The sequence below is a fragment of the Pygocentrus nattereri genome, chromosome 10 (genome assembly GCF_015220715.1).
Source record: "Pygocentrus nattereri isolate fPygNat1 chromosome 10, fPygNat1.pri, whole genome shotgun sequence".
NCBI classification, from domain to species: Eukaryota; Metazoa; Chordata; class Actinopteri; order Characiformes; family Serrasalmidae; genus Pygocentrus; species Pygocentrus nattereri.
In genome coordinates, this window is record NC_051220.1 from 9681654 (window position 1) to 9694903 (window position 13250).

Consider the following 13250-nt stretch of genomic DNA (forward strand, 5'->3'; position numbering starts at 1 on the left):
GCGGGAGCGCGCACGACGGGACGCCAAGCTGCGTGCGCGCTCCCGCTCCTGATGCGGTCACTGTTACTGTAAGCGTATGGCTTACATTTGTTGTATATACAACAAATTATTATAAAATCAGTTTAACGGGCTTTAAACCCTGATGAAAAAGGGCATTAGAACGTTTACGATGTAACCCATAGGAAGCCATTGCATGCACCTGGAATTAAGCCATTAATGACTATTGGACACCACCAGCAACCAACAGAAAAGTTTTATGGTTTCTATGTTTCTATTTATTAATTAATTTATTTATCCAAACCACCAGTGAACCTACACGTCTTCTAAGTTTTTATATGGAATGTTGATGAAGAAAAATAGTGGAAAATTTAAAATATCAAGTTTTCTTTGGGGACTATTTTGCCTCACAACATCCTGAATGTATCTCTTCAACATGAATGAGTTTTAAAGTTACATTTTAAGCCAAAACCTTCTCATAAGCTCATAAATCAACGTATTTATAACCATTTCATGTAATAGCTTTCTGTGAGGGAGCTTTTAGAGGTGGACGTCTGGTTCCTATCACCACCACTGTGAACAATTCTGACTCTGTAAGTTTATCTACACCAGAGTGTTTCACATCAAACTACTCTGAATGAATATTTAAATTTAAATTTGAATTAAATCGCCATTAATTAGTCTCAAATAGGTTTGATTATGTGGTTTGTGATACTGTATGATGTCTATAAACAAAAGCACAGACAAAACTCAAGCATCAGAATGGCTGTAACAACTGTTTTTTTTAGTTATATGCATACTCTCTGAACCAGCACACACACCACTAGTGCAGCCTGTCACCCAGGATGGTCATGCTGGTTGACCAGCATACCAGCATCCAAAACACAACTGGTTTTTCAAGCAGGGTTGTTAGCATTAGCCTGGCAGCCCCAGTACAAGCCTACAGAGGCAAACAGACAGGTGTTGGCTGAACGAGTGAGAGTGGAAAATTGTGTTCACTTGATTTCTGGACAAACCATTGCTTCAAAAGGGAATGACAGAACAGAAAGACAGAGTGAAAGACTATCCTGCTCTCCCTCCCTCCACTCTTCCACATCAAGAGCGAATGGTTTTAAAACTACTCCAAAGTGCTTGGGATGGAACGGCACCATAGAGCAACAAAAAGATCTCAAAAAGGTGACATTTCAACCCCATCCACCGAGCTTCAAGAGCCCATCTCAGCCATGATCCAGCGCACGAGCGCATTCAGCCGGTGGGCAGCTAACACTCGAAGCCAATTTACTGCGCATGGAGAGATATTGGGTGTTTTTAGGCGCCGACGGTTTCGAGCAGTTTCATTTGAATTGTGTTGTAATTTTTTTTTTGCTTGGCTAAGTTCAATAACAATCCCAACTCCTACAAAAAAACTGAAAGTACTGTTCAGGTGTTGATATGTCTTTTTGATTGCCTTTTCAACAAGGCAAGAATGGCTAATACACATCTGTGTGCATTCTGAGTGTGTGTGTGTGTGTGTGTGTGAGAAAACTGGCATTTTTTTTTTTTTTTTTTCTCTACTATACTGTCCATTTTTCTCTTTTAGCATTATTGAGTCAATGTGAATGGGAAATCAGAGCATTTTCATTTTTATGCTGTGGTGTATTTGCAATTATATAAGTTAGTTCCAGAAGCATCTGATTGGTTGAGCAGTGTGCCAGCCATGCTAACAGCATTTATTTTTAATAATAAGTGTATCAGGCCATGTTCACACCTGGTAGTAAAGGGCAATTCCACTGATTTTTCACAATTTCCACATAATTAAGTGGTCAAGATTAAAAATAGCACTTTTTTTCAGACTATTTTTAAGTACTGATACTGATTCCAATATCATAATGAGTAACCTACTTAGTATGCAGTAGTTGTTGGTGTAAATGAGTGCAATATGCCTTCACAGCTAAAGAGTTAGTATTAGCTAGCTATGCTACATAAGTTAGCTTGGATCGAGTAGTAATTGTGCATTGGAGAAAAACAGGCTTTGTCCCAGAAAAGCACTTCTCCAATGCACTATTACTACTCAATCCAAGCTAATTAATGTAGCATTATTGCACACATTTAAAATCAACTCGATTTTAATGATTTAACTATTAAGATACATTGCACTCATTCACACCAACAACTACTGCATTCTAAGTAGGTAAGTAAAGTATGTTTCATAGTTTTGATCCTCATATGTCTTTTTCAACAAGAGTCTCTGTAACACAGTGACAACAGGGATCACATCTGAGGCTCCATCTCAAGTTTTACCTTATGGTTGACCTGTAGCTGATTTTCCTCTAAAGCCAGACAAACATTGTGCAGTTTTAGAAATCTTTTTCACAGGTGAGCCAGACTGTGTGTCTGAATACACTATTGAGTACAAAGCCTATGATATATATATTCACACTATACGAAAACACTCGGTCTGACGGACATGCTAAGTGAAATACAGATCTTATGGACAGCACAGCTTAAGAGGCCCTTATTAGCCCCACAATGGGGAAGTTTCACCTCCACAGTGTAACCCATCTATGCAGTGAAACACCACATACACACTGGTGAGGACACACACTAGGGGGCAGTGAGCACACTTCCCCAGAGCGGTGGGCAGCCCTATCCACAGCGCCCGAGGAACTGTTGGGGGTTAGGTGCCTTGATAAGCTACGGCTTAGTTGTGCTACAATGTGCACTCCAGACAAAACAAATCACGAAATTTTATACTTCACGATTCAATCAGTCGAATAGAGCTATTTTGGCATATACAGACATATGGCATGTGTTAAATTTTTCATCTCAGTTTTGTTAGTCTGTGTATCTCCACTCACGTTGGGGAGGTAGATGTGATTATGTGTATTTAAAAACAAGCTAAAATCAAAGTGTATTCCTGGTGGAACATCCCAAGGTGGAAAGTTTAAAGTGACCAATCACAGGTTCTCCTGAGTGACACAACCGTCTAAGCATTGGCCCAATCTTCAAGAGATTAAGAGTTTATTCCCTGGTGATGCTAAAGCCATCTGTGGCCGGGAGTCCAAAAGAGCACAGTTGGGCTTGTTCTCTCAGCCTGGGTATGATGCCCCCCTCCCATTAAACCCCCGCCTAACCCCCCCTTCCCCCCACCCATCACTCAATGTGATGCTAGTCAGCGCAGGTTTCTGCTAGCTGACATAACAGTGACATAACTGGTGGTTAGCGTTCTCCTCAGAGCTCATTCGATTGTCTAATGACGTTGCATTAGCAGCAGTTGGAAAACATACAGCGGAGCTTCACAGATCTTGGAGGAAGCCTGTGCCAGCACTGGTGGTATCGATATGATTTGGGTCCTAACTAGTGGATGGAATTGGATACAACTAAATTGGGATTGGAAATCCCACACAGTGTACACTCACAGCCCCCACACCGTACACACACATACACTCTCACAGACCCCCACACTGTACACGCACAGACTCACAGACCCTCACACTGTACATATACACACTCACAGTCCCCCACACTGTACACTCACACACTTACAGACCCCCACACTGAACATTCACGCTCACAGACACCCACAATGAACACTCACAGACCCCCACATTGTACACACACCCTCACTGACCCCCACAGTGTACACTCACAGACCCCCATACTGTACACCCACACTCTCACAGACCCCTACACTGTACACTCACACTCTCACAGACCCCCATACTGCGCACTCACACTCTCACAGACCCCCACACTGAAAACTCATGCTCACAGACACCCACACTGAACACTCACAGACCCCCACACTGTAGACACACACACACACACACACAGACATGCTCACAGACCCTAACAGTGTACACTCATACTCTCGCAGACCCCCCTCACTGCAATGAACACTCACACACTCACAGAGCCCCATACTGTACACTCACACTCTCACAGACCCCCACACTGTACACTCACACTCTCACAGACCCCCACACTAAACACACACACTCACAAACCCCCACACTGAACACTCACACACTCACAGACCCCCACATTGTACATTCACACTCTCACAGACCCCCACACTGAACACTCACACTCTCACAGACCCCCACACTGTACACTCACACTCTCACAGACCCCCACACTAAACATTCACACACTCACAAACCCCCACACTGAACACTCACACACTCACAGACCCCCACACTGAACACTCACACACTCACAGACCCCCACACTGAACACTCACACACTCACAGACCCCCACACTGAACACTCACGCTCTCATAGAGCCCCACACTGTACACTCTGTGGGGAAAGCACTACAGTTTGGAGTGGATGACTGTGTGTGTGTGTGTGTGTGTGTGTGTGTGTGTGTGTGTGTGTGTGTGTGTGTGTGTGTGTGCTCCCAGAGAGACTCTCCACAGTCGATCCACAGCGCTCAGCTTGACGAGAAAAAATAACAGATTAATACCAGTGAAGAGAGGAAACCGCACCGGAGCAACAGCCTCGCTTAAAATACATCAGAGAGGGAGAGAGAGGGAGAGAGAGAGAGAGAGAGAGAGAGAGAGAGAGAGAGAGAGAGAGAGAGAGAGAGAGAGAGAGAGAGAGAGAGAGAGAGAGAAGAAAGCCTGAAACAGGAATGAGGGTGAGCAAGATATGAAGGAAGAGACTGAGAGGGAGGGCGAGACAGAAACAGAAGAGAGAGAGATGGGAGCTTATTTGTTGTTGCATGGCCTTGCTCTTTCAGAGAGGTAAATTAAATCAAAACCTTTGCCTAATGATGTGATGCCACTTTTTCACAGACTGTGATAATAAGGACTTGCTGAATCAAAGCAGCAATTTGCCATTCATGTTTATGTTCATATCATACAAGTAATTTATATTATGTAACTTTGTCTGATAGAGACTATAGGCCAACTTTCAAACTTTATTGTGCAAAGATCTCTGATTAATTAAAGAAAATACCTAGTTTATTGTTAATATGTGTTCAGGTGTACAAGGGTTCAGGGGAGTGAGTGTTCAAGTGTGTAAAGGTTCAGGGGAGTGAGTGTTCAGGTGTGTAAAGGTTCAGGGGAGTGAGTGTTCAGATATGTGTAGGTTCAGGGGAGTGAGTGTTCAAGTGTGTAAATGTTCAGGGGAGTGAGTGTTCAGATATGTGTAGGTTCAGGGGAGTGAGTGTTCAGGTGTGTAAAGGTTCAGGGGAGTGAGTGTTCAGATATGTGTAGGTTCAGGGGAGTGAGTGTTCAAGTGTGTAAAGGTTCAGGGGAGTGAGTGTTCATATATGTGTAGGTTCAGGGGAGTGAGTGTTCAGGTGTGTAAAGGTTCAGGGGAGTGAGTGTTCAGATATGTGTAGGTTCAGGGGAGTGAGTGTTCAAGTGTGTAAAGGTTCAGGGGAGTGAGTGTTCAGATATGTGTAGGTTCAGGGGAGTGAGTGTTCAGGTGTGTAAAGGTTCAGGGGAGTGAGTGTTCAGATATGTGTAGGTTCAGGGGAGTGAGTGTGAGTGTTCAGCTGTGAAAGTCTTCAGAGGTGTGAGAGGTCAGGTGTGTAACAGTTCAGGGAAGTGAATGTTCAGGTATGTAAGTGTTCAGTGTTCAGGTGTGTAAGGGTTCAGGTGAGTGAGTGTTCCAGTAAGTAAGGGTTCAGGGGACTGAAATTTCAGGTGCGTAAGGGTTCAGGAGAGTGAGTGTTCAGGTATGTGGGGGATCATGAAAGTGAGTGTTCAGGTATTTAAGGGTTCAGCAGACTGAGTGTTTTCTGATGTGTAACAGTTTAAGGGACTGAGTGTTCAGCTGTGTAAGTCTTCAGAGGAGTGAGAGTTCAGGTATGTAACAGATCAGGGAAGTGAATGTTCAGTGTTGAGGTGTGTAAGGGTTCAGGTGAGTGAGTGTTCCGGTAAGTAAGGGTTCAGGAGACTGAATTTTCAGGTGCGTAAGGGTTCGAGGGAGTGAGTTTTCAGGTATATAATTGTTCAGGAAAGTGAGTGCTCAGGTATATAAGGGTTGAGTAAGTGTTCAGGTATGCAAGGGTTCAAGAGAGTGAGTGTTCAGATAATAATAATAATAATAAAGAATTTTATTTGTAATGCACTTTACATTTTAAGCAAATCTCAAAGTGCTATGTGATATGTGTAGGTTCAGGGAAATAAGTGTTCATGTATGTAAGAGTTCAAGGGAGTGAGTGGTCAGGTATGTAAGGGTTCAGGGGAATGAATGTTCAGGTATGTAAGGGTTCAGGAGAGTAAGTGTTCAGGTGTGTAAGGCTTTAGGAGACTGTTCACGTATGTAAGGGTTCAGGAGAATGAGTGTTCAAGTGTGTAAGGGTTCAGGACAGTGAGTTTTCAGGTATATAAGGGTTTAGGAGAGTGAGTGTTCAGGTGTGTAAGGTTTCAGGGGAGTGAGTGTTCAGATACGTATGGGTTCAGGTCAGTGAGTGTCCAGGTATGTAAGGGCTCAGGAGAGTGAGTGTTCAGGTATGTGGGGGATCATGGAAATGAGTGTTCAGGTATTTAAGGTTTCAGCAGACTGAGTGTTCCGGTGTGTAACAGTTCAGGGAGGTGAATGTTCAGTATGTAAATGTTCAGTGTTCAGGTGTGTAAGGGTTCAGGTGCATGAATGTTCTGGTAAGTCAGGCTTCAGGGGACTGAATTTTCAGGTGCGTAAGGGTTCGAGGGAGTGAGTTTTCAGGTATATAATAGTTCAGTAAAGTGAGTGCTCAGGTATATAAGGGTTCAGGTGAGTGAGTTTTTAGGTATGTAAGGGTTCAGGAGAATGAGTGTTCAGGTGTGTAAGGGTTCAGGAGAGTGAGTGTTTAGATATGTGTAGGTTCAAGAGTGAGTGTTCATGTATGTAAGGGTTCAGGGGAGTGAGTGTTCAGGTGTGTAAGGTTTCAGGAGACTGTTCACGTATGTAAGGGTTCAGGGGAGTGAGTGTTCATGTATGTATGGGTTAAGGGCAATGAGTGTCCAGGTATGTAAGGGTTCAGGAGAGTGAGTGTTCAGGTATGTAAGGGTTCAGGAGAGTGAGTGTCCAGGTATGTAAGGGTTCAGGAGAGTGAGTGTTCAGGTATGTAAGGGTTCAGGAGAGTGAGTGTTCAGGTATATAAGGGTTCAGAGGAGTGTGTTCAGGTGTGTAACAGTTCAGGTGAGTGAGTGGTCAGGCATGTAAGAGTTCAGGGGAGTGTGCAGGCATGTAAGGGTTCAGGGGAGTGAGTGTTCAGGCATGTAAGGGTTCAGGGGAGTGAGTGTTCAGGTATGTAAGAGTTCAGGTGAGTGAGTGTTCAGGCATGTAAGGGTTCAGGAGAGTGAGTGTTCATGCATGTAAGGGTTCAGGAGAGTGAGTGTTCATGCATGTAAGGGTTCAGGAGAGTGAGTGTTCAGGCATGTAAGGGTTCAGGAGAGTGAGTGTTCATGCATGTAAGGGTTCAGGAGAGTGAGTGTTCATGCATGTAAGGGTTCAGGAGAGTGAGTGTTCAGGCATGTAAGGGTTCAGGAGAGTGAGTGTTCAGGCATGTAAGGGTTCAGGGGAGTGAGTGTTCAGGCATGTTAGGGTTCAGGGCAGTGAGTGTTCAGGTAAATGGATGTATAGACCAGAGTTGAGGTGAGCGTTGAGGTGAGTGAGTGTTCAGGTAAGTGTTCAGGTAGCTTAGGACGGTGAATGTTTAGGTGAATGAGTGTTCAGATGGGAGTTGAAGTGAGCGTTAAGGGGAGTGAGTGTTCAGGTGAGTAGTTGTTCAGATGAGGTATTAGGTGAGTATAGTAAATGTCCAGGTGAGTGAATGTTCAGGTGAATGAATGTTCAGATGAGTTTCTAATGATTGTTTAGGTGAGTGTTCAGACAAGGATTCAGTTGAGAATTGCGATGAGTGGCCATTCAGGTAAGTGTTCAGGTGTGGGAACATAAAGGGGTGTCATTGTTCAGGTGAGTGGGTGTTCAGACGAGCATTCAGGTGTGCCTTCAGGGGAGTCTGTGTTCAGGTGTGTAAACATTCAGGTGAGTGTTCAGTTGATTGATTGTTCAGGTGAGTGTTTAGTTCAGTGTTCAGGTGTGTTTGTGCTTGTACCACTACATGCCTGCATTTCTCTAATCCCCAGATTGCTTAATTGGATAACTTATCGGAGGATCCGTGGCCTGACGCTCTAGGAAAAGCCGCAAACAGCCAGGGGAGGATTTCCACCGTCCCAGGAACTCCCGGTGGGGGGTGAGGAACACACATACACTCACACTCACACTCACACACACACACACACACTCCCTCCTTTCTCCTCTGTCCTCCACACACGTTCACCATGAAAGGGGGCACAAAGAGGACAAAACAGCCACAGGATGCTGTCCTTCCTCCACCTCCCCACAGCCCGGGCCAAAGCGATAGTCATGTGACCCAGGAAACGTGTTGGTGGTCTCACACACTCTCACACCCCCCGCCCTCCAAAACCGCGTTAACTCCACCCCCCACCCCCCTCCCAGCCCAATCCTGCTTGACCTTCAGCCTAATTGGTCTACACAGTGGGGGAGAGGAGTGCAGGGGGGCTGCAGCTGGGGTTTTTATGCTGTTTTAATTTACTGAGGAGATTCCCAAGCCTCAGTGACAGGCTGGGACAGGTTGGGGCTCAAACACGTCCACACAGCTAACGAGACAAAGACCTTCAGTGACTGAATCTTAAAGTGTGCGTTCACATGTAAACATGTGTGTATAAAACACTGCTGTCCTGTTGGAACAAAACCTTGTATCTCCAAAACGGTAATTTTACAGGAGAAGGAAAAAACCTACTTTACTGTAAATGCAAGTCAATGGAACCTGACATTTTTCCTAGTAATTTAGGGTCATTTCTTCTAGTCCATTCATGAAATATACACACAATGTAAAGGGTAACAGGTACTTTCAAATTATGTCAAAAACTGAAAAACTTCAAACCAATATATATGTCTATATATATATATATATATCATGAAGCCATTGAAGCTTCCTGGGAGACTGAATTCCATGTGTTGTTTCATAGTTTTGACATCTACACTGTTATTCTAAAATGTGTAAAATAGTAAGAAAAATGAAATAATGTATACATATCTATAATATACATGTCCAAACTTTTTCTGCCCCTGCCGTACCCTACCATGTTACACACCACTGACAAACACGTTACACACCAGAGAGATCTGATGCAAACCCAGCTTTCTTTATGAGATGCTGCTGGACACCGAAGTGGCCTTGCTTTGACTCTGTTCGGACCGTGCAGCTGTCTCTAAAGCGGATTACAACCTTCAGACTGTGTTCCTATGATGAATTAAGACATTCACAAAACTTCGACTGAGAGAGAGACAATTTATCTCTGTGCTCTCCCCAACTCCCTCTGCGTCTTCACTATCTCTACCTCTTTGTGTCACAGACTGACCATGTTCATCTTTGTCGCAAGGACAGTCTATTCTTTTCTCCTTCTTTCTGTTCACCTTGATGGAAGAAAATGTGTTTAGGATGAACCTCTAAAAATGAATGCTTTCCTTGGGGTTTTGCACGGTTAATTTACTGCTTTGATTCTCTTATTATACTAATAACTGTAACAATACAATTACTACTACAACCACTGATAATAATGATGCTATAATACTTACAACTACTACTATTAATACTGTAATATTAATACTACTATAAATAATGATAATACTAAGCAATACTAGTCAAAGATACTAGTACTATCACTACTACTACTACTACTACTACTATTACTACAGTATTAAAACTACTGGTACTAACACTGCTGCATCTACTGCTATTAATACTAATAATAATTAAACTACACCACTAAATCTATTGGTTCTACCACTACTGCACCTACTGCTATTAATACTACTAATAATACTACAGGATTAAATGTATTAGTACTACCACTACTGCAACTACTGCTATTAATACTAATAATCTCTAAACTACACCATTAAATCTACTGGTACTGCCACTACTGCAATTAATACTACTAATAATAATACAGGATTACATTTATTAGTACTACCACTACTGCAACTACTGCTATTAATACTAATAATCTCTAAACTACACCATTAAATCTACTGGTACTGCCACTACTGCAATTAATACTAATAATAATATTACAGTATTAAATCTATTGGTACTACCGCTAATGCAACTACTGCTATTGATACTAATAATAACTAAACTACATCATTAAATCTACTGGTACGACCACTAATGCAACTACTGCTATTGATACTAATAATATTACTAATAAAAATGAATCTACTGGCACTACTACTGCTATTAAAACTACTAATAATACTATAATAATAAACCTACTGGTACTACCACTACTGCTACTACTGCTATTAAAATGACTAATAATACTACAGTATTAAATCTATTGGTACTACCACTACTGCAACTAATGCTATTAATACTACTAATAATATTGGTACTACCACTAATGCAACTACTGCTATTGATACTAATAATAACTAAACTACATCATTAAATCTACTGGTACGACCACTAATGCAACTACTGCTATTGATACTACAGTATTAAATCTATTGGTACTACCACTACTGTAATATGATCAACACTTCATGTGCAATTTGAATAAAATATTGAAAATATTCTTACAGTGTAAATATTTTGTACTTTATTAATATTGTTCACTTTTGTGAATAGAGGTTATGTGAAGGATAGTGTTTATATTTTGTATCTTATATTTTTAACCTTTAGTATGATATATATCATCTATTTAGTAACAAGTAATAAACCGTAACTGTGTTAAGTAACTAACAAGGTTAATTACTTAATTCTCTTCTTGTTACTACTTCTCTTGAGGGCCTTGCTCTCCCTTTGCTGCTGTAGCACTGTGGATTTCTCTGTTGTGGGACTAATAAATAATAAATGCACTATTACTTCTACTACTACTTTAAAATAAGAATGCAAATAGTACTACTAATTATTCGTATTATAATAACACTACTACTACTTACAATAATAAAAATATGACCAACAGTAATGTTGAGAAGAAATTCCACCCCAGCCCCGACAAATATGAAGAAACCCAGGACTCATCTAGCGAAAATGCCAAATGAGGCCCTGAAAAATGCTCGCCTTTTCTTTTATATCACAGTCATTAGTCAGAAGCCTTAGCATAGAAAATCCGATAAACAGTGTCCAATAGTGTTGCAACTCCAAATTATTGAAATAAATAGACAAGTGAATAATTCACGGTTGTGTGCTGCCACTCATGTGGGGCGAATTTGGTCAAAACCTGCTAGAACCCAGTGGACACTGGCCAGAATGACATGAACCCGGCCAAATTCTCACTCCTGCTCCTGATCTAATCGTCCTAACAAAGTCCATATCAGCGCAACATCAGCCGACCTGCTGTTCACCTGTCAAAACATCAGAACCCAATAACAAGATCGCAATATGACCAGCAACCAGTCTCCTCACTGAGCTGAAATGCTTAAAGACAGATGCAGATAGTGACACTGACACTTGCGTATGACGAACTTCTTCTACATAATAACAAATGAAAAATAAACAAATCAGGTCTAAAAAGTTCTTTGAGCTTTGTTGTCTTCACTACCATTGTAAAAAGGTGGGGAAACTGTTCTAAAAAACAAAAGGAGAACCCATACTTCTGACTGGCTGTGAGCAGAGATAGCTAGCACGCAGGCCCGGAGGCTCTTCCACAGCCTTGTGAGCGCAGCACAATGCCAGTAGAGAGAAGGGCGCGCAGATGGAGTCGTGGCCTTGCACATGTAAACCCACACAGGATAAAACTGAATTGTACCAAGAAAGGCATTCAGACGTTCTCAAATAACCCGCTAACCCGCTTCATTAAAAACAATGTCACAAAAAAAACCAAAACAAACTCTACACAGCAGAAAGGCTCATGAGCTTAATGCCAACTAACAAGCTGCAGCACGTCACACTTATTTAAACCTGTCTGAAAGCGGCTCGCTTCGAAAATCACCTTCCTTTTGTGTGACTTGTCTGTAATTACCGCATATTAAAACAGCCACATAAATGAGGACGAAGCAACTTTCACCTCACACTGGCCCACCAGACAAAACGGTCTTCATTTCTATTATCACACACGCAGCAGTTGAATCTAGCATGGGAAAATTGGAGATTTTCCACAATTGAAACTGTTTGCTCTCGGAATCAAAGTCACCCAGAAATGTGGCCTTTATGATTTACCAAATCAAAGCACTTAACCTATTCATTCAGAGCCTGTGCACAAATAAAGACAATGATTACTATTGGTTATATTTTCAAAACTTTTCCTTTTCTCACTTTCGACCTATTAAACCTTCTGGAAATGCTAAAACTTTATATTAAAAGTCCCTTTTGCCATAAAGTGAATGCGCACATTTCTGAAAGTGAACCCGTAAAACAATACTGCTACATCAAATAATGTAACATTTCACTTTTTCAAATTTTGTGTCCCTTTTTTGACGTTTACAGGCTACATCCATGTCCACGTCCACTGCTGTATGTTTTCAATAATATAAAAACAATTTGTTTGATTATAAATGTTAAAAATTCTTCTAATATGCTTGTCACGTGCAAATCTACATGTTTCAAAAAATTAAGACACTGGAAGGATGCAAATAAAATTTTTTAAATGTTTCCAGGATGATAAACAGAACTGCAGAGGATTCTGGAATAACTGCAGGATGCAAATAGTTAAGTTGTAATAAAATTAATATCCAGGATTTTTCATAACCTAAGCAAAGATCAAATGTCAAAGCAGAAGTTTTGAAAAAAATGCATGTAAATCGATAATTACAGCATCATTTTTATCATCTTCACACAATTCCTGACATATTAAATTAAAAAACAAATTGGCAAATAGTTTGTAATATTAAAAATGTTATGAAAGCAAACCTTTTCAGTAGCACACAACCTCCAGTGTGTAATTTTGTAAGCAGTTCTTGTAAATTTAGGACAAGTTATTAAGTATCAAGCTGATAAAACAGTTTAAAGTGTTAAAATGTCACATTTTCAACAGAACATGAAGGTAAAAGTGAAATGGAAATAAAAGAAAAGATGCGCTGGACGTCTTTTTTTTTTTTGCAGTCATATATAATATATATCCACACTCGTACCACAGGTCACAAAGGTCAACATGGTTCAAGAACAACAGTAGCGGGAAGTTTCCTCCCCTACATTCACCCTTTGCATTATTCGCAAATAGACTAATGATCTATTTATTACAGACGCGAAATAATTTACAATAAAATAACCTTTTTTGTTACAATTCTCATTTTTTTCTTTTATA